Source organism: Gossypium hirsutum, chromosome A05 (genome assembly GCF_007990345.1).
Source record: "Gossypium hirsutum isolate 1008001.06 chromosome A05, Gossypium_hirsutum_v2.1, whole genome shotgun sequence".
In the NCBI taxonomy this organism is placed as follows: Eukaryota; Viridiplantae; Streptophyta; class Magnoliopsida; order Malvales; family Malvaceae; genus Gossypium; species Gossypium hirsutum.
Genome location: NC_053428.1, coordinates 99,382,123 through 99,404,308, shown reverse-complemented (window position 1 = coordinate 99,404,308; position 22,186 = coordinate 99,382,123). Strand labels below are relative to the sequence as shown.

Genomic DNA, 22,186 nt, shown 5'->3' with positions numbered 1-22,186 from the left:
GTTCGATTATTGGTTCAGCTCTAAAACTTTGGCTAGAATATTTCACCCCGACATATGCTAATAGTTGGATAATAAAATTTTGGTTTGATAAAAATATAAAAAAAATAAAATAAAAAATCAATTCAACCATCCAATTCTCAAGTCAACAAGTCAAATGGCTTTTCTCTGACCGATATCCTTATCGATTTCGGGCTAATCGGTTCAATTCAAATTTTTATGACTTTCTTTTATGATGTTTATAAGTTTATATCAATTTAATATATTTTTATATTTTCTATTATTTCTAAGAATTCTATTGCTTTGTTTTAAATTTTAAATATTTTAAATAAGTTTTATTAATTGTATAATTTTTTTTATAATTTTTATTATAAATTTTAATATTTTTCTCTTTTATGAAAAAATATTAAATTAAACTAGAAGTTGTTACGTGTCACCATCTAACAGGTTTGTCATTTTATTTTAGTGGTTAACGTAGTTAATGATGAAAATCGTTAATAGAAGGGTTTAATTGATTATTTTATTAGGAACTTAATTAAGTATGAATTTAATATAAAGGTTTAATTGATTTTTTGCATTTTCTTAAAAAAAATTAACATATAATTAATTAATTTTGAACTTTCCACTATTATGTGCAAAAAGATATTTTAGACTTCAACCATAAATTTTGACAGCATTTTTTAGCACACTGAAATAGTAATGGAAAACTTGCTCTCACTACATCAACTGCACAACAAAAACAAAGTATGGGCTAACATACCAAAAAATACAAGAAAGGAACATGGTAATAAAGAGCGAGGGTTACATAAGGACACAAGTTTGGACAATCTCATAGAGATCTAAAAATAGTAGGATTATGGAGTTTATTGTGAAGGAGGTTTCACAATATAAACTCAAATGTTGTCTTCTTTTTTTTATCTTGCAGATCACTTTATATCAATTTATAATTAGATTTAAATAAAAATATTTTTTTCTTATTAAATGATAAATTCGATTCTAACCAATTAATGATGCTTCCCCCAATAATTCAGCCTTTATTTATGAACTCAAATATTTGATGGGCCTATAAATTCAGATCATCCCCACGGCCCAATATTTTTGAACCATACTGAAAACCCATTCGAAAATGATAAACAAATCTACAACTTTCCTGAGGGAAATGTTTGGGTGTTTGACGTCAAATAGTACGAATTAATAACACAAATGATAAGAGTAAATAGTAGATGGTTAAAGGAGGTGATATCATCTACCTTAATACCTTAATATTGATTTTTATATTTATAATAGTCTAATTTTGCCAGGGCCCGAATTACAAACAAATAAAAAACTCAAATCAATTAACCTAAATAGAAATCAGATAAACAAAATCGAAAAATAAATAAAAAGTTCAAATCTATTCACAAACCAATCCAAGTTTACAAGCCCAAATGACCTAAACAAAAAACCTAAAGGCTCAAAATACAATCTAATCCAATACACTACCCAAATTACAAGCCCAATGACCCAAAAACTTAAACTAGTTTTAGAAAAGCCAGAAACCTTAGGGTTTCTGGCGCTGCACCCCCTTTTCAAATGCACCCCACCCGAGGCTCTTTGTACGGAGGCCTGACGCGTCTACCACCGTTGCACCAGAATGGAAAAAGGTGCCCCTTCTTCCTCTTTGTTGATCGCGCATCGTCGCCTGCAAAGAAAAAGAAAAACGACAGATACGAACATGCAAGAACAGTAGAAGAACAATAAAAACAACAGTTTGTATTCAGCTATAAAAGCCAGGATAATAATGTATTGTTTTACACACGAAAATAATAAAAAAGAACAGAATACAAAGAAAATTTAAAAAAGGTGACTCTTTTACGTTTTAATTTGTTATTTTTTTCCTTTTTTCTTTTAAAAAATATAACATAAAATAAAAAAGAAGAAAACTCACCTGACGCTTCGCCTTCGGTTGTCGCGAGTGGGCGAGGACTCTATTTTTGAGGAAAGACGGCCTTCTTTAATACGAAAGACCTCCGAATCCTTAAAGATTCATTGGAGGCTTCGTTGGAGAGAAGAAAACTGAAAATTTTTCTCTCCTTTTTTAGAGTTTCGGTTTTAGTTCTGGTGGTTTTGACTCTGAATCAAAGTTCTGTATGAAAAGAAGTGTAGAAAAATGTTTTTTAGGATTTTTTCCGACTACCGAACGATGGTCGAAGTCGCCTATGACCTATGGCCATAGCGGACATGCGATGACCCCGATAGCCGGTCTTAGGACGTGTTTAAGAGAAAAAAAGGGAGGTTTTCAATTTTTTTTTAAAAACTAAGTTGAAAGGAATTTTTTTTTGGAATTTTTAAACTTAAATAGTGGACCAAAATGACGTCGTTTTGGCCTCGGTCCATAAATCCAAAAACGACGACGTTTTGATACTCAACTCGTTTTCTCGACCCGAGTACCTCAGGATCCGTGTGCTTTTTTGTGACGAAGGTATAATTGCGACCCCAGTCCTTCCGCTTTTTAGACGATTTACAATGTAGTCCTTTTTACCTTTTTATTTTGCCATTTAATTTTATTTTGTTTTTATTTTGGTCTATGGACCATATTAGGAAAAGGGCACCTGAAACGGCATAGTTTCAGCCGACCCGCCCCGAACCGCGTAGGATCCATGTGTTTTTGATGTGGGGGATCTATTTGTGCCTTTGGTCCTTCCGCTTTTGCGACTTATTTCAATTTAGTCTTACTCTTTTTCAATTATTTTATTTCTTCTCATGTAATTTTAATTTGTTTACAAATCGGTCCCTTGGCTCAGCACCGACCTTCGGGGAGTGACATGTGTCCTGAGTTTTAGGATATTTTCTCATTTAGCCCCTGTTATTTTTCACATGCTATATTTTACTCCTTTGTTTACTTATTTATTTATTTACATTTTATGCTTTTAATTTCATTTTAATTCTGATTTAGTCCTTGGTTTATCTAATTTTAACCTTTTTTTTAATTCATTTATTTATTATTTCTTTGACCCCTTTTAATAATTAAATTCATATCATTTATATTTCCTTTTATGATGCATTATTCATCCTTATTATTATTATTATTATTATTATTATTATTATTATTATTATTATTACTCATGTTAATATTATGATAACAAATATAGTACAATGATCGCTATTTCTACTATAGATTGTCTTTTTTATTGGAATCATAGTTGTGTTATGATTACCCACTTCCATAGTACTTTTATTTTTATTTTTTTACTTATTTATTCATTTATCATTTTAATGTCATCATTCCATTTTTATTCGTTATTATGTTATTTTATTAACACCCGTGCCATGTATCGTGTTGTCCATTTTATTACTAAATCTAGATAAATAAAAAAATATCATTAAAAGGTTGCATTCGTTTTACCACATGAATAGGAAATATTTTAAAGGAAAAAAGGCAATGTTCATTATTTTTGGAATTAGAATAGTCATGTTCCTAACTCATGGAATATGGCTTCTTTCTAAAACCGAGATAGTCAATTATCAATTTTAAAAATAAAAAATGAGATTTAAGTAACGATCAAATGGCGTTTATTCTTGATTTCGAGGATTTAAAGCATTGTGTCCTAACTTACAAGACATGATCCTTCCTTCTCAATTAACTTGAAGTAAGCCTTTTTCGTGAAAATTAATTTAGTTAAGTAATGTCTTAATATAAAAAAGGGATCGTGTTTTAAACTCCCTTCAAATTTTCAATTCTTGGCACCAAGACATCAAGTAATTAACTAGTTACCAATTTTGGGCGTCATAAGGGTGCTAATCCTTCCTCGTGAGTAACCTACTCCCAAACCCATTTTCCTAGATTTTGTAGACCAAAAATCATTGTTTTAGTAAATCAAACCTTTTATTAAAATGATCAAATTACGAGGTAATCTGATCACACCTTATAAAAAGGATTGGTGGCGATTCCCATTTTTGTTTTAAAAAATAAAAAGTCGATTTTCAAAAGGGTTTCAACAGTTTGGCGACTCCTCTAGGGATAAAATAAGAGATTCAAGCCACGAGTTGATTACTTTTTAGTCTTTTGGTCGAAAATTGAAAATTTGGTTTAAATTAATGATCATTTCATTGCATTTCATCATTCATTTTTGTGGTATTCATCATTTTGTTACATAATGATATGTTTGCTTTATTAGTTCAAGTCTATTGGTATATTTCTGCATATTGCCTTACATAATCGTTCGATGTTGCCCTTCTTAATTGGGAGTGAGAAGCTAGTCCTTGGTGAGGTCTTTACCTCCGTATAGGATAGTAGATCGCTTTTGGGATATATACATACCTATGTCTTCATGAGATCTTCATCTCTACATAGCCATAGGGAAATGTATTCCCCTAAACTAAACACGATTTGTATGAGCCTATAATAGGTGAGGATTGAGGAATTTTCTGGTTCAGGTACTATTACTTTAGAACCAAATCGCATATAATGAGCCCTAAGAACCTACCCTAGGTAGAACCACACCAAACCCCTAGTGGTCACTCGAATAGATGCTCTATTTACTATTTCTTGCTTTGAATTCTAACTTTGTATGAAATGTACTGACTTGTTTCGTTTCGTTTTGGTTGTGATTGCATTGTATTTTCATCATAAAAAAGGGTGTTGATTCATGTTCAGTTGCTAAATAGAGAGCTTGTCATGGAAAAGAGATTTCTTGATAAAGTGGAAGACAATGCGGTTGTCTGGATATGGTCCAAGAAGACACAACAAGAGAAGGGTGATAGCTTAACGAAGGAATATGTGTCAGAACTGTAGGATCAGTGTGACTCAGAATAATTTTCAAGAGTTGAAAGAAATATGAGACCAATGAGATGACGAAACCAAGCAATTATTCTACCATGAATATGGTGATTGCCTTATTTACTCGATGTCAAAGTGGATAAGCACTTATTCCGAGCTCTTGCTTAGTATTGAAATCCCGCCTATAGCTGCTTTACTTTTGGGAAGGTATATTTGGTGCCCATCGTAGACGAGTACACAACTCTACTCCGTTGCCCAAGGATCCAACCTGACAAAGCATATTTTACAGCTGCAAACGTCCCGTTTTTCTTAATGAGGTTGATGAGCATAATAGGGATGAGTGAGCAATGTGTCATGGCTCAGATTAAACAAAAGAGAGATAGTAAATGCATCCCTTGGAAAAGTTTGCGGGATTTGATCTTGGCACATTCGGATATGAAAAAAAGAGTTGATATTTTCGCCCTGAGTATCTAAGAGCTGATCATCTTCCTTAAAGTACTAGGGCACATAGATGAGGCAGTTTTAGATTTATTTGACTGACTTGACAAAAAGGTCAAGCCCGTCCCGACAATCTTGGCTGAAACTTTCATATCTTTAAGTGCATACCGGAGAGCGGGTGAGAGAAGATTCATTGGATGTGCACAACTCTTGTTAGCATAGTTCCATAGCCACTTTTGGAAGGTAGAAAAGGTCTCTTATCGAGTATTCTTCAGAACTACTCTCCGCTAAAAGAATTTGTGGATACCACAAGGCAAGATAACATTTCTGAAGAGAAGTGGATGGCAATTCTCCAAAGTCTCCAAGACGAAGACGTCGAATGGAGGGCCCCTTGGATAATCCCTAATGAGATTTTATATCGATGTGGAGACTTCGAATAGGTCCCTCTACTCGAGATATAGGGAGCAGTTGATATGCCTCTCTACTTGTATTGAGGCAGTATAGGTCGAGGCAGTTTATATCAGTAACGCAAGGGTTGGCTCAGTGTGAGTTTTCGTATAAATGTGATAATTACAAAAAGAAGGTTCGTGAAATATCGAACGATTGAAACCAAACTCACAAAATAAAAAGATTTACTGCAAATCCCATGACGACCCCCGAATATGATTGGTAGTGGGGTAAATGAATCAATGACAATATTCCTGTGTCAAGTTAAGAAAACACTCGACCAATAGAAGAACTCTTACAAGTGATCTTGTATGAATTAGAGATCATAAAGCAAGACTTTGAAAAGAGGAGTTCGGAACTGGGGAAAAAGATAGAACAGTTGGAAAAGAAAAGATTCAGCTAGGGTTAGACGTCGATGTCCAAAAGTTAGAAGCCAAGAAAATGGGAAAAGGAAAAAAAAAGATGAGAAAGACTTGAACAATCTAAAAATAGATTATAAGAAGCTGCATTTGCCGATGAGGATTGCCGGGTTGGGTAAAACATCAAAACAGCGGTAAGAAATCAAAGAAGAAAATATTAGAGCTGATTAATGGGAAAAGAAATTCCAAGATGCTCGAGTTCGAAAAGATACTTTGGAAATGGATTTGTTAGAAAGCCAAAATAAAAATGTTGCATTGAGAGCTCGGGTAGCAAAATTAAAAAGGTCACTGTATCAATATCGTAGTCACAACTCTGCAATTGAGTTGAAAACAAGTCTAAACAAGATTGAAGAGTTGAAGGGAAAGATAGGAGAGCTTGAGACCGCACTACAAAATTGTGAACTTCGAGTTGAACTACTTGAAACAAACAATGAACTCTGGAAAGAGCAATTCCAATGCTCTCAAGGTCAGATTAGGGATATAGATCACATCGTGGGTGAAGCTGTGACTCAAGTAAGGGAAGTAGCCAACCATTTGCAAACCCTAACGGTTCAAGCCGACATATTAAGCTTAAAAAAAAAGAATCAAAATTAGATCAGGGCCGTGAATTATCTTGGCTTCTTAAGAAAGTCAAGGCTTTGAGTATTAGGGCAACGCCGTATATGTAAAATATTTGTTTTATGTAAAGAGATTTGTTTTCTAGTAAAGTTATTCTAATAGAATTGAATTAAAAACAATGCCTCTTTTTGTATTCATTACATTCATCAGCATTACATTTCCTCATATACATTACATTTCTTAAAAAGACCCTAATTAATCGAAATTATGACAGTTACTTAAGAAACCAACAAGAATCTACCAACTGAATATCATTACAGTACCCGTGGCAAAATCAAAGTAATGATCAAAGATTAGAGAGATTAGAACAAATTCAGAAAGACATGCAAGATCAGTTGCAAGCGCAGTTGTAGGAATAATTAGCAAAAGTACAGCAAGACATGAGGGATCAAATATCAGAATCCTAACGAAGTATGATAAGACAGTTAACCCAGTTGTTGGCTAGAGGGATTGAAAAAAATGAAAAGTACTGTGGTTAACTCTGGGGAGGATAATGAAGACCCTACATATCCTCCAGGCTTTACCACGGTGAATGTCCAAGCCCAACCAGATACATATCCACGAAGGGTACTCGTTACCATAAGACCTCAATAATATCAAGTTAGCACCTTAACACCGGTGAATTACCCAACAGGTTCAGGTTCCAATCCTGGGGATAATCTGACCAACCCCATCGTTTCAGATTTGGACTACATGGTAGAAATGGATAGAGCAAGAGTAGAATTACCAAAATAGCTGGAAGATTGGTGCAGTTGGAGGAGAAATTCAGAGTTGTGGAGAATGCTGACTACCTTTTCGGGGTTGACGCTAATGAGTTGAGCTTAGTCCCTGATTTAGTGCTCCCACCAAAATTCAAAACTCTGGAATTCAAAAAATATAATGAGACTAGTTGCTCTGAAGCCCATATCATAATGTTCTGCTGAAGAATAACAGTATACGACAATAACGACCAATTGTTAATTCACTGCTTCCACGATAGTTTGATTGAATCGACTGCCAAATAGTACAACCAGCTAAGTCGTGCCAAAATTAACTCATGGAAACAATTGGCTCAAGCTTTCATAAAACAATATAGCCATATGACTAACATGACACCCGATAGAATTACGCTGTAAAACATGGCAAAGAAGTAAAGTGAAAGCTTTAGGCAATATGCTCAGAGATGGAAAAGGGTAGAAACACAAGTTTAGCCACCTTTTTTGGAGAAGGAGACAACAGTGCTTTTCATAAACACTCTGAAAGCCCTTTTCATCAACCATATATTGGGAAGTGCTACCAAGAGCTTTTTAGATATAGTAATGTCTGGAGAGATGATTGAAAATGCAGTAAGGAGTGGAAAAATAGACGCAGGGGAAAATGCTAAAAGATCAGCTCCGAGAAAGAAAGAAAATGAAGTTGATAAACGCCAAATTATACATATTTTTACCCCAAATACGTAGCATTTTTATGGATGTTTATTACTAAATTTGTGGATTTTGTTGCTCTTAATCCGCTTATTTCATGTTTTGTACTCAGGGGAGCACCAAGAGTCAAAAGGAGCCAAAAACGAGCCAAAAAGGGACAAAACAAACCAAATCGAGAAGATGACACGGCCTAAGCCTTGCAACACGGGTAGCTCACACGCCCGTGTCTTGCGAGGATGTCGACTAAGGCTTTCACGATTCACACGGCCTGGCTATTGACCCACACGGCCGTGTGCAATTTAACAGATCGAACACGGCCTGGCAATCACCTCACACGGGCGTGTCCCTTTTTCAAGAATTTGTATTTTACACGGAAATCGATACTTAGGGAGGAAGAAAGCCAATCAAAAGCCTATATAAACACCCTAAATACGACTTAGAAGGGGGTCTCCCTCTAGAACTTTTCTGGAGTATAAAACTACACGCAGGGAATTACTTGAAGGAAGCCAGAGATCCATCCCAAAAGCCGGAGCTACTCCAAGACTGAAGATCTCTCTCAGAATTCCTTCAGGGGTTTTAGAGTTTTCTTTATGTTTTGTTATTTTCATACTTTTGAGATGTACTCTTATTTTATTATGAACTAAACCCCTTAGATACCTAAGGGGGTTGAAACTTATGATGGATCTTGTTATTATTATCTGAACTGTATGATAAATACTTGATTTGTTCTTAATTATGTTTTCTTAATGCTTGAGTTAATATTCCGGGTATTAATTCATGATTTGATGTGCTTATGCAGAGGAGCAAAAGTCCCTGTCTAAGAGTATATTTGGCATAATTAAGCGGAGTTGATCGAATGCCTAGAAATAGGGTTACGAGATTTTGCCGGATTAGGGTGAAACCTAATATGGGAGTCCATAGGTCGATTTACTGCTTCCCTAGGGGTTCTAATTAAGAAAGAGATTTCAATTAATTCAACTGAGGGTTAGATGTTATTAGTCTCGAAAGAGATAATAATATAGGTTAGGGAGTCTCACGGATCAAGTCAAGTGAATAAATCGTCTGGTTCAGAGTCAGATAACAAGTGAAATCTAAGTGGATTCCTCATTGGGTGTCGTCTTTATCAATTACTTTTCTTCAAGTCTTTTTCCAAATTTTCTCTATGCTTTAGTTTAATTAGTTAATTAGTTTAATAAACAACCCCTCTTTATTTTTTGGTTAAATAATAAAAAGATAGTTATTACTAGTACTTTTGGTTCCTTTGGGTACGATATCCCGGTCTTGCCATTACTATACAATTGTTCGAAAGGTGCGCTTGCCTTTTTGTCGTGATAATAGTTAGTCTAGGTTTGATGTTCATTATAAATATCTATTACTTGTTACGAATCACGCGATCAAGTTTTTGGCACTGTTGCCGGGGACTTAAAATATTAGGAACGCTAAATTTTTATTACTTTAGCCATTTATTTTTCTTGCAATTTTTATTTTATTTTATTTTATTATTACTAATTAATTTACTTTTTCTTTCTCTTGGCAGGTTTTTATAGTTTATGACTAGAAGAAACCCGTCGGGACCATTACTTTTTGACAAAGAAATCGATCGTACAGTTCGTAGAAACCAAAGAGAAATAAGGCGCAGCTTAAGATGCATAGAGAACGAGAAAGAAAACAATACTCAACCCCCAACCGAAGAGATGGCTGAAAACCAAGGCAATCAGTTACCTCCTACAATTGCGGCTAATCAAAATCCTACTCCACGCACTATGTATGATTATGCTAAACCTTCTTTAACAGGAATTGAATCTAGCATAGTTAGACCGGCTGTAGCTGCAAATACTTTTGAACTCAAACCTGACACAATTCAAATGATACAGTAGTTTGTTCAGTTTGATGGTTTGCAGGATGAAGATCCCAACGCTTACTTAGCAAACTTTCTGAAATTTTGCGATACATGTAAAATCAATGGCGTTTCTGATGATGCCACTCGTCTTCGGTTATTTCATTTTTCATTGAGGAACAAAGCTAAACAGTGGTTGAACTCGTTACCACAAGGGTTAATTACTACTTGGGAATAAATGATCGAAAATTTTTTACAAAAATACTTTCCGCCGGCTAAAACGGCTAAATTACGTAATGATATCTCTTCTTTTATGCAGATGGATTTAGAAACACTTTATGATGCATGGGAGAGATACAAGGACTTACTGAGAAGGTGCCCTCACCATGGGTTACCGCTTTGGCTTCAAGTACAAATATTCCATAATGGTCTGAATCCCTCGACTCGGCAAATGATTGACGCAGCTGCTGGCGGAACCATCAACAATAAAACACTTGAAAATGCTTATGAATTCATTGAAGAAATGTCACTGAATAACTATCAGTTGCAAGTCATGAGGGCTAAGCCAACAAAAACAGCCGGCGTTTATAACGTCGACTCAGTTACTATGCTGTCAAATCAGGTAGAACTTCTCAATAAAAAGATTGATGGTTTACTTGGTTCTACGTAAGTACATCCAGTAATGAGGTATGACTCAAGTGGATGAGGTGTGCATACAGAATATCAATCCTTCAATCCTACAACCAAAGAGAAACAAGTCAACTATATGGGTAATAATAACTTTAGATCTCAAAATAACCCATACAGTAATACTTATAATGTAGGTTGGAGGAACCACCCAAATTTCTCCTGGGGTGGTCATGGGAATCAAAAGCCACAAAATCATCAGGGTTTTCAACAACCACCGTATCAACAAGAGAAGAAACCGAACCTTGAGGAGATGCTCTCAAAATTCATATAAATATCAGAAACTCGTTTCCAAAATACCGAGACAGCACTTAAAAATCAACAAGCATCGATCCAAGGACTCGAAACTCAGATAGGCCAGCTATCCAAACTAATCTTCGAACGACCACAAGGTAGCTTACCAAGTAATACTGAACCTAACCCAAGGGAACACCTCAACGCAATTAGTACTCAAAATAAGGAAGGATTCATTGCGCCTGAGCCAGAATTGATGCAAGAAACTGTGGTGAGTAAAGGTAAAAGTGAGGTAAGTCATAACAAAATGGTGAATGAAAAATATAGACCTTATGTCCCATACCCTAACGCGACAAGGAAAGTCCGCTCAGAAGAACAATTTGGTAAATTCCTCAAACTTTTGAAAAAATTACATATTAACTTACCGTTTATTGAAGCTTTGTCGCAGATGCCAAATGCAATAAAATTTTTAAAAGAACTTTTAGTAAATAAGCGGAAATTGGACAAAGCGTGAATGTGGAGCTAAACGCAGTCTGTTCAGCTATTCTACAGAATAAGCTACCCCACAAATTGAAAGATCCAGGGAGTTTTACAATTCCTTGCTTAATTGGTAGTTTAGATATAAGTCATGCATTAGCTGATTTAGGGGCTAGTATTAACGTCATGCCTTACAAAATGTTTAAGCAACTAGGTCTTGGGAAACCTAAACAAACTAGGATGAGCATTCAATTTGCAGATAAAACTATAAGATTCCCTAAGGGTATTATTGAAGATGTACTCGTGAAAGTAGATAAGTTCATATTCCCCATTGATTTCGTTGTTCTAGACATAGAGGAGGATAATAAAACCCCTTTGATTTTAAGGAGGCCCTTTTTAGCAACTATTAAAACAATTATTGATGTTGGCACAGGTGAGCTTACACTTCATGTGGGAGACAAAACAATCACCCTTTAAGCTCGTAATTCTGGCATCACATCGAACATTGAAGGTAATAGTCCACACCAATCTACTAAAACTGAAAATATAACTTTGCAGAAATTGAGCTTTAAAGAAGTTCACGAGCTATGTTTCAGAAATGATAGAGGACACATTCATGAAGAATGAAGGCTACGGATAGAGGAGCTAGACGAACGGCAAGCACACAAACTGAGAACACATGATAAACCGAGACTACACCAAAACAAGTCCGATACCTCTCCAAATCAACTTAAGGTTGGCGATAAAGTCTTACTAGATGTCGCAGATCCCCACATTGTCACTACTACACCGAATGAGGAAATCCCTCTTACGGTACTCAGTATTTTTCCATTCGATACGGTGGAGGTGAGTCACCCCAAGTTCGGCACTTTTAAGGTAAATAATACCCGGTTAAAACCTTATTTTGACGAGATTGATAGCAGGAATGAGGAGTATAAACTCCTCAAACCACCCTGACTATTCACTAAAGAGGTAAGTCGAGCTTAAGCTATAAATAAGCGTTTCTCAGGAGGCAACCCGAGCACTAACATATTTTGATTTCTTTATTTTTAATTTCTAACACTTTAAATCATTAACTTTATCTTTGAATTGCAAATTTTTCAACACACATGGCCAAGCACACGGGTTTGCCTAAAGCCGTGACCAAGCAAGGGAAGAGACACGGCCGTACGATACGGCCGTGTGGAAGCAGGATATGATTTCCCCAAAACACGGGATGTGATAAATCCCCATGGCCATGCGACATGGTCGTGGGTGGACTTGATAGGTGAACACGGGCGTAGGAATGGAAAACACGGGCGTACCAGGGGCAAGGCTCGATTCTATTTTTTCGACATGGGCGTGAGACACGCCTGTGCCGTTAAGCCGTGGAAAATAATACACGGGCGTGGTACCCTAACACATGGATGTGTGAGAAGCGAACAAAGCTAGGCACGACCGTACGGCATGGCCGTGTGACACACACGCCCAAGACACACGGGCTTGGGATAGTAGCCGGGCATGACCTAAATAGAAAAATTCTAAAAACACGGGCTCACCTTCAAAGTACACGAGCTTGGCCCTAGGACGTGTGACCCTCCCCTATATAAGTAAACCACTGTTCATCTTCTTCCCCCTTTCAAAACCCTAGCTAAAATCTCCCCTTTTCCACTCCCTAATCCCTATTCCAGACACAATTCCCTAGATTCTTACTTCCTCAACCCCAAAACCACCCTAAAATCCACTCCCCCTACATTAATCCTTACTTACCCCTCTCTTTTCCCTCTATTTTTCCTCTACATGGCTGTACCCCAACTCTACACGCCCATGCTCACTACCAACACGCCCGTGCACCACCCTACAGTAGCTTTTGGTATATTATGTCATTATCGAGAGGCAAGAAGGCCGCGGTCCCATCCTTAAAAAGATGTAGGGGACCGGGTTCTTCCTCGATACGTACTACAGCCGAAGTTCGGCACCCTTTCATTGAGTTTCCGAAAGCTTCGCAGTAGGAGCTATTTCAAATACTACGCGCGCGACCCCTCACTACAGGTCGTTCCATCGATTGGGCTGCCGTGGAGCAAGTCCAGCTAGCTGATGCCATCCACGCCCTCCTATCCACAGACCCATGAGAACGGTTCTTCGCTATTACCAAACCTACTTATTTAGAGCTAACTTTAGAATTATGCTCTACTTTTCATCCACAGGTGGGGATGACGAACAATGACGACCCCGGCACCATTCAATTTCGATTAGGCGGTCTAGTTCATATGATGAGTGTCCCAGAGTATGGAGTCGCTTTGGGACTTTACACCGACAAGTTTATGGAGGAGGAGGACATGAATGGACTATCATGCAATATCTATATTTCTCCTTCCTTGTGCTGGAAGGCTTTGACACCACTCTCTTCCACTTACGACCCCAGCCGCTCAAAGGCCTTAGCTCTCGCCCCTTCCCTACGCTATCTCCATGCCATATTGGCACACACCTTGACCGGAAAAAGAAAGAGCATCGGTGTCATCAACACCCACGACGCCTACTATTTATGGTGCATAGCGAATGCACATGTGACTGACTTGGCATACTTCATCGCTTTCGCCATTTGCCATCAGACCGAGCGGCATCGGAAGGGAGTAATCTCTATCGACCCCTACGTGATGTGCCTCACCAGACACTACGGCCTCCTCAACACCGTGGCCCAGTCATCAGCGCTTACACTGATAGGTCAGATGTCCCCACAGGACATCACGACTATGTTACACATGAGGATGATTGAGCGCCAATGTGGGACCGATCCTCCTTAGTACCGTCTCACTCATGCCATTGACGAGGAAGATCTTGAGGTCGTTCCTGATGATGTTCCCCCACAGCACGAGGAGCCTTCTACCACACCACCTAGGGAGCGACCAGTTCATGCGGCTGCTTCATTGGCACACCTTTCCGACCGACTCGCTCACTTCGAGCAGTATTGCACTACACAGTTCGAGATGATTCACGAGCGAGATCGGCGATGTGATAGACAGATGGACGACATGCAGGTCATGATGCAGCAGTTGTGCCAACACTTTCACATCGCCGCTCCAGTGTCACCACTTAAGGGCCCTGCTGACGAGGATCATTGAATCCTCCTATCTTTTTATTTTTATTTTTGTTTTCATTTCAATTTTATTATTTTCTTTTGAAAGACATATCTATATTAGTAAATTTTACTTTCTTCATTTTTCTGGTATTTCTAACAAGTAATCCCACTACGCTCTCTTCCACACCCATTCTTAATAAGCTTTTTATGATTCTACAGACTTCCAAGCAAAGCTGCTAGGAATATTTTATGGAATGAGGAAACAAATAGGGAACAATACCCTACAAGTGCCATGTTCAACTACCCAATTTCTTCATCTAGCCAAGAATAGTGGCAACTACCACTTTCCCCAAACACTCCAGCCCAGAATCAAGCTCCGCATCCATATAACAGGGAGTTTCACATCTTTCCCTCTGATGATTTTCTTTATTTTGAATATTCTATCTTTTTACATTGAGGGCAATGTACATCTTAAGTGTGGGGGGTGAATATGAACATGATGCTTAACTTTTTGCATTATTCTCAAATCCCTAAATTTGGTCTTGTGCTTAAGTGATTTTCTCATAATATTGATCGAATGAATTCTAATTAATCTATAATTATTGTTGATATGTCATGAATTAGACCATGGGAATTATGTATGATTATTTGATTATAGGACATTAGAGAATCGAGCATGATAAGTTGATATTTTGAGAACTAAATTTTTTAGTTTATTTTCCTAAACTGATGAATTATCTTGAAATCTTAAGTATACAGGAATGACATCAAAAACTCAAATTTTTGGTGAGATTTTTGAGCCTTTTGAGCATATAGCTTTCTTTCTTGCTCACTTCTTTTGTGGTTTGAGCATGTCAATATTGAACTGTTATTCTAGAACTTGCTTCGATTATACATGTCGAGATCATACGTATGATTTGATATACTGAGATGATAAAGGTACTTAGGATTTAACCCACTTACTCCATAAAAAGCCTTCCCACATAATTAAACCCTTAGTGAACCCCATTGAGCCTACTAACCTTTTTTTTATTAACCCTCATCATTAACCCATTAACCCATTATTGTTGAAATCCTCTTACTTAATTTACTTTTTTGATCGAGATTAAATTTAATATTGTTACCTCACTATGTTCACCATTTTTTGTTACTGAATCATGAAGTATGATTACTATATTGTATTGACTTGATTTGTTCTTAAAAAAAACTTAGTATTGTTTTTGTAATCTTCAGCAAGCTAAAGTTGTCATGAAAAAAAGAGAGCTCATGTAATATAGTTCTAGATATTTGTTTGTGTTTCAGAAATTAAGTTTTTGATAGTGGGGTAATAAATTGAAATATCTCGATTCTAACCTTTGTCTTTTCAGCTTGTATCCATACCTATAACCTAAACCCCGTTACAACCATGCAAAGACCTTTTAATTTGTGTATCATATCATTTACAAGTGGTGGAGATTTTATTTTCATGCAAGCCTATGGTAATAACTTCTCATGTTAGACAATCGAGTACTTAATCTTGAACCTTAAACACTTTGAGTGATTTGATTGAATCTTTAGTAAGGATGTCATCTCTTGTATATTTAGGACTAAGGTTAATTACTTAGAGGAAGGAGATTACCTATGATTTTATTATCAAAATATTCGATTTAGATTGTTTGAGGTTTTTAATGCCCCTATAGTTGAATTCTCACTGTATGATTTTTCGTGGAATACTTTGTAACATTATCAGTAATGATTATGTGATTGAAAGGAATGAATTCTAGTAGTAAATGAGAATTTTTCTTGAGGACAAGCAAATGTTTAAGTGTGGGGGTATTTGATAAACGCCAAATTATACATATTTTTACCCTAAATATGTAGCATATTTATGGATGTTTGTTACTAGATTTGTGGATTTTGGTGCTCTTAATCCGCTTATTTCATGTTTTGTACTCAGGGGAGCACCAAGAGTCAAAAGGAGCCAAAAACGAGCCAAAAAGGGACAAAACAAACCAAATCGAGAAGATGACACGGCCTAAGCCTTGCAACACGGGTAGCTCACACGCCCGTGTCTTGCGAGGATGTCGACTAAGGCTTTCACGATTCACACGGCCTGGCTATTGACCCACACGGCCGTGTGCAATTTAACAGATCGAACACGGCCTGGCAATCACCTCACACGGGCGTGTCCCTTTTTCAAGAATTTGTATTTTACACGGAAATCGATACTTAGGGAGGAAGAAAGCCAATCCAAAGCCTATATAAACACCCTAAATACGACTTAGAAGGGGGTCTCCCTCTAGAACTTTTCTGGAGTATAAAACTACACGCAGGGAATTACTTGAAGGAAGCCAGAGATCCATCCCAAAAGCCGGAGCTACTCCAAGACTGAAGATCTCTCTCAGAATTCCTTCAGGGGTTTTAGAGTTTTCTTTATGTTTTGTTATTTTCATACTTTTGAGATGTACTCTTATTTTATTATGAACTAAACCCCTTAGATACCTAAGGGGGTTGAAACTTATGATGGATCTTGTTATTATTATCTGAACTGTATGATAAATACTTGATTTGTTCTTAATTATGTGTTCTTAATGCTTGAGTTAATATTCCGGGTACTAATTCATGATTTGATGTGCCTATGCAGAGGAGCAAAAGTCCCTATCTAAGAGTAGATTTGGCATAATTAAGCGGAGTTGATCGAATGCCTAGAAATAGGGTTATGAGATTTTGTCGGATTAGGGTGAAACCTAATATGGGAGTCTATAAATCGATTTACTGTTTCCCTAGGGGTTTTAATTAAGAAAGAGATTTCAATTAATTCAACTGAGGGTTAGACGTTATTAGTCTCGAAAGAGATAATAATATAGGTTAGGGAGTCTCATGGATCAAGTCAAGTGAATAAATTGTCTGGTTCAGAGTCAGATAACAAGTGAAATCTAGGTGGATTCCTCCTTGGGTGTTATCTTTATCAATTACTTTTCTTCAAGTCTTTTTCCAAATTTTCTCTTTGCTTTAGTTTAATTAGTTAATTAGTTTAATAAACAACCCCTCTTTATTTCTAGGTTAATAATAAAAAGATAGTTATTACTAGTACTTTTGGTTCCCTTGGGTACGATATCTTGGTCTTGCCATTACTAAACTATTATTTGATAGGTGCGCTTGCCTTTTCATCGTGATAATAGTTAGTCTAGGTTTGATCTTCATTATAAATATTTATTACTTGTTACGAATCACGTGATCAGAAGTGAACATCTTAGGTGTGTATAATAAAAGTTATTCAAAACTGGTCACTGTAGACCAACCAAGGACTGTAACAACTAGCCATCAAGACTCATTAAGGCAAGAATCAAACTCAAGGCCAAACACAGAAAAACTCTAATTTACACCCATGCCGATGACATATAGGGAGTTATATCAGAATTTGATCAACGCGCATGTGGTATCCCAGTTTTATTTAAAACCCATGCAACATCCATTCCCAAAATGGTATGATACGAATGCTCAATGCGAGTATCACGCAGGAATAAACGGACACTCAATTGAGAATTGCACTGCATTTAAAAAGTTGATTAAATGTTCATCAAGATGGGGATTGTAGGGTTCGATGATCCACCGAGGCCTAATGTGGCAGGAAATTTGTTACCCAGTCATTCAGATCAAAGGGTAAACGCGATAATTAAGAGCAGAGGAAAGATGACCAAAACTGATGTGGCAGAAGTAAAACCCTCACTAAAACAGGTTTTGCAAAAGATGATAGATGTGAGATTAATCATTCAAGATTCAGAAGGGATGCCCAAAGAAATGAGGAGCTAATATGAGTTCACGCTAAAGAAGGTTATGAAATCCAAGAGTGTGTTGAATTCAGAGCTTTAGTCTGATGGATAACAAAGACTCGGAATTCTTTGAAGAGGTCGAGGGCTTGTAAGGAGGAGATGTTTGTGCCTTAGAGGAAGAATTGACCGAGAAGGCTACAAAGTCAATCACCCGATGGTGATTATTTCACCACTGAGAAATAATGAAGTAGAAACGTAATTATTTCACGGCCAAGAAATAATGAAGTAGAAACGCAAGCTGTGCTGAGAGTCATAATTCAGAAGCCCGTGACTTTTCCTTATAAGGATAGTAAAAGGGTTCCATGGAATTATGACTACAACGTGATGATTCTAGGAGAGGAGAACTCCGTTGGCACTTCAGAAGAGGGTCAGGATATTAGTTTCTATACACACAATGGGAGGAGCTATGACCCTGCAAATGCAAGAACCGAGCCTGTTAAAGGAAAACCCCTAGCGGTTGAACATAAGAAAGAATAGACGGCTAAACTTGAATCACCTGTTAATAAGCTGGTAACTAAGAATGAGGATAAGGAATTCTTAAAATTCTTGAAGCATAGCGAGTATAGTGTTGTAGAACAGCTATACAAACAACCAGCTCACATATCAGTATTAGCCTTACTCTTGAGCTTAGAGACATATCATAGCACGTTGATGAAGGTGTTCAATGAAACTTGTGTCACTGATGATATCTCTGTAAACAAGCTAGATCTTCTGGTTAACAATCTGAATGAACAATCTAAGTGTCGACAATTTCATCTTTTTCAATGACGATGAAATACCTCCAAGGAGCATGGGATCCACAAAGGCTCTACACATCACCACCCGCTGCAAAGGATATACATTGCCAGGGGTGTTAATCGATAATGGATCTGTGCTGAACGTTTTGCCTCTATCCACATTGAATAGGTTGCTAGTGGATAGCTTTCATATGAAAATGTGCCAAAATATAATAAGAACACTTGATGGTACAGAAATGAAGGTGATGGGAAGGATTGAAATACCTCTCTTAATTGGCCCAAACACTTACAAGGTAGACTTTTTGGTGATGGATATCAAGCGTTCTTATAATTGCTTGTTGGGGAGACCTTGGATTCACTTGGCTAGGGTAGTGCCATTGTCACTACACCAAAAACTGAAGTTGGTAACAGAGGGTCGACTGGTGACGATAAATGTTAAGGAAGATATCATTGCATCCGTAACTACTTGCGTACCATACATAGGAGTGGATGAAGAGGCAAAAGAATGTTCCTTTCGATCAATAAAATTTGTTAATACAACCTTTATTGTTGAAGGAAATAAGATCCTAGTGCCCAAAATATCCAAAACTACGAGGATGAGCCTACAGTTGACAGTCGGGAGAGGAGCTTTACTTGGGAAAGAACTCAGAAAATACTTACAAGAAAGGGTCGATGCATCAATACTGATGGACAAACAAGACCGTTTTGGCTTAAGATACAAGCCAGATGTGAAACAAAAGAAAAAAGAGCTAAAGAAGAAACAAGAAAGAAGAAGAGCACGATTAAGTAGGGGAGAGGTCAAATGGAAACCAATGACTTTTCCCCATATATCCAAAACGTTCGTGTCAGGAGAAACTATTTATCTTGAATGAAATATGTTAGAAAAAGGAATGTTGGGGAATCTGAGCATCAATGCCATATCCGAAGAAAAAATTGGGGAAAACCTGTCAGACATTCGTCATTATATCCCTAGAAGTGTTCTGAACAATTGGATTATAGAAGAGATCCTTGTAATTTTTAAAACTAATTCAGTGTAATGTTCAAAATACATTTATTGCTCTAAGCTTGGAGCAATAAGAATCCTTTTGTGAAAAGGCATATGTCCAATATTTTTATTTTAATAAAATGTATATTTGTGTCTCATTTTGGCAAATATTCTTTTCTTTTTCCCATTTCATTCATACTCATACTACACAGATAATTATTCTTAGATTTATTTATTCTTTGGGTATTCCTTCGTTCCTATAACAGGTCTTCAAATATCAATGATACGAGTAATGCTGCTATTGACTCAAAGTCTTCTTTTGAGCAAGATATGTGTCAAGAGGAACCTCAGGACTTTGAAGATGATCGAGATTGTAACTTATTTCTTGATTTGTTAAGAATGGTAGAACAAGATGAGAAACAAATCCTACCTTGCAAAGAGTCAGTATAAATTGTGAGTTTGGGAGACAAATAAGAAAAGAAAGAGGTGAAGATCAAAGCTTGCATCACTGCAGAGACAAAGGGAGACCTCATTGAATTACTCTAAGAATTCAAAGTTGTCTTTGCATGGTCGTATCAAAACATTCTTGGTCTAAGTATTGATGTTGTGGTACACCCCTATAAAGGAAGAATGAAAGCTAGTTCAACAAAAACTCTGAAGGATAAGGCCCAACATCCTGTTAAAAATAAAAGAAGAGGTCAAGAAACAATTTGACACTGGTTTCCTTCAAGTGGTTAAATACTCGGAGTGGGTAGCTAATATAGTCCTCGTCTAGAAGAAAGATGAGAAAGTATGAATGTGTGTGGACTACAGGGATTTAAACAAAGCTAACCCGAAGAATAATTTCCCATTGCCTCACATCGACATATTAGTGGACAGTACGGCAGGTTATTCACTGTTCTCCTTCATGGATGGCTTATATGGATACAACCAGATAAAGATGTATCTTGAAGACATGGAAAATACCACATTCGTAACCATGTGGGAAATATTTTGCTATAAAATGATGCCATTTGGACTGAAAAATATGGGAGCGACATATCAAAGAGTCATGGTAACCCTGTTTCATGATGTGATGCATAAGGAAATCAAGGTTCATGTCGATGATATGATCGTAAAATCTCAAACAGAAAAAGAGCATATGCAAGTCTTGAGAAAATTGTTCTTGAGGTTGAAAAAATTCCAGCTAAAGCTCAATCCAGCAAAATGTACCTTAGAGGCTAGGTTAGGAAAATTGTATGGATTCATAGTAAGCGAAAAGGGGATCGAAATTGACCTAGATAAAGGCAGGGCTATAAAAGAGTTGCCTTTATCGCGTACTCAAAAAGAGGTTCGGGGTTTCCTAAGAAGACTAAATTACATCGCTCGATTCATTTCACAACTAATTGAAAAATGTGACCCCATATTCTGTCTCCTTAAGAAACATAATGCAGGCGTATGAGATGGAGAATGCTAGAAGACTTTCAACAAAGTCAAACATTACTTGTCCAATACCCTAGTGTTGATACCACCTAGCCTAGATAAATCGCTGATACTGTACTTGGTAGTATTTGGGAATTCCATAGGATGCGTGCTTGGCTAACATGATGAGTCTGGGAGAAAAGAAAAAGTGATATACTACCTCACTAAGAAATTCACTGATTGTGATACAAGATAATCGCCAATTGAAAAATTGTGTTGTACTTTAATCAGGAAAACCCGAAGACTGAGATAACACATGTTGTACCACACAACTTGGCTCATCTAAAAAATAGACCCTTTAAAGTACATGATGGAGTCGACTGCTCTGAATGGAAGGATGTCAAGACGGTAAATTTTACTTTCCAAATTTGATATAGTCTATGTGAACTAGAAGGCAGTAAAAAGCAGTGCAATAGCAAATTTTCTAGCCAGTAGAGCTCTAAAAGATTACGAGCCTTTGGATATCAATTTCCTAAATAAAAATCTGATGTATGTTGTGACTACTGAACAAGGTGCTTAAGAAGAACATCTTTGGAAACTAAACTTTGATAGGGCCTCCAACGCTATAGGTAACGGAATCAATGCAGTCCTAGTATCCTCAAACGGAGATCATTATCCCTTTACTAGTAAATTTGATTTTGATTATACGAACAATATGGTATAATACAAAGCATGCATCATGGGTCTCCGTGCAACCATAGAATGCTAGAACAAAGTACTAGAGGTATATGGGGATTCTACACTGGTGGTCTATCAACTCAAAGGAGAATAGAAGACGAGAGACCCCAAGTTGACCAATTATCGAAGACTGGTCCTT

The 22,186-nt window shown here is 37.0% G+C and overlaps 1 non-coding gene across 1 annotated transcript; it reads right to left on the bottom strand.

The window, feature by feature from the left end:
- Window positions 1–10,204: 10,204 nt before the first annotated feature.
- Window positions 10,205–10,311, bottom strand: LOC121229771 (small nucleolar RNA R71). Its single transcript, XR_005927727.1, has one exon. It is a non-coding gene; the product is annotated as a small nucleolar RNA R71 (small nucleolar RNA).
- Window positions 10,312–22,186: the final 11,875 nt, after the last annotated feature.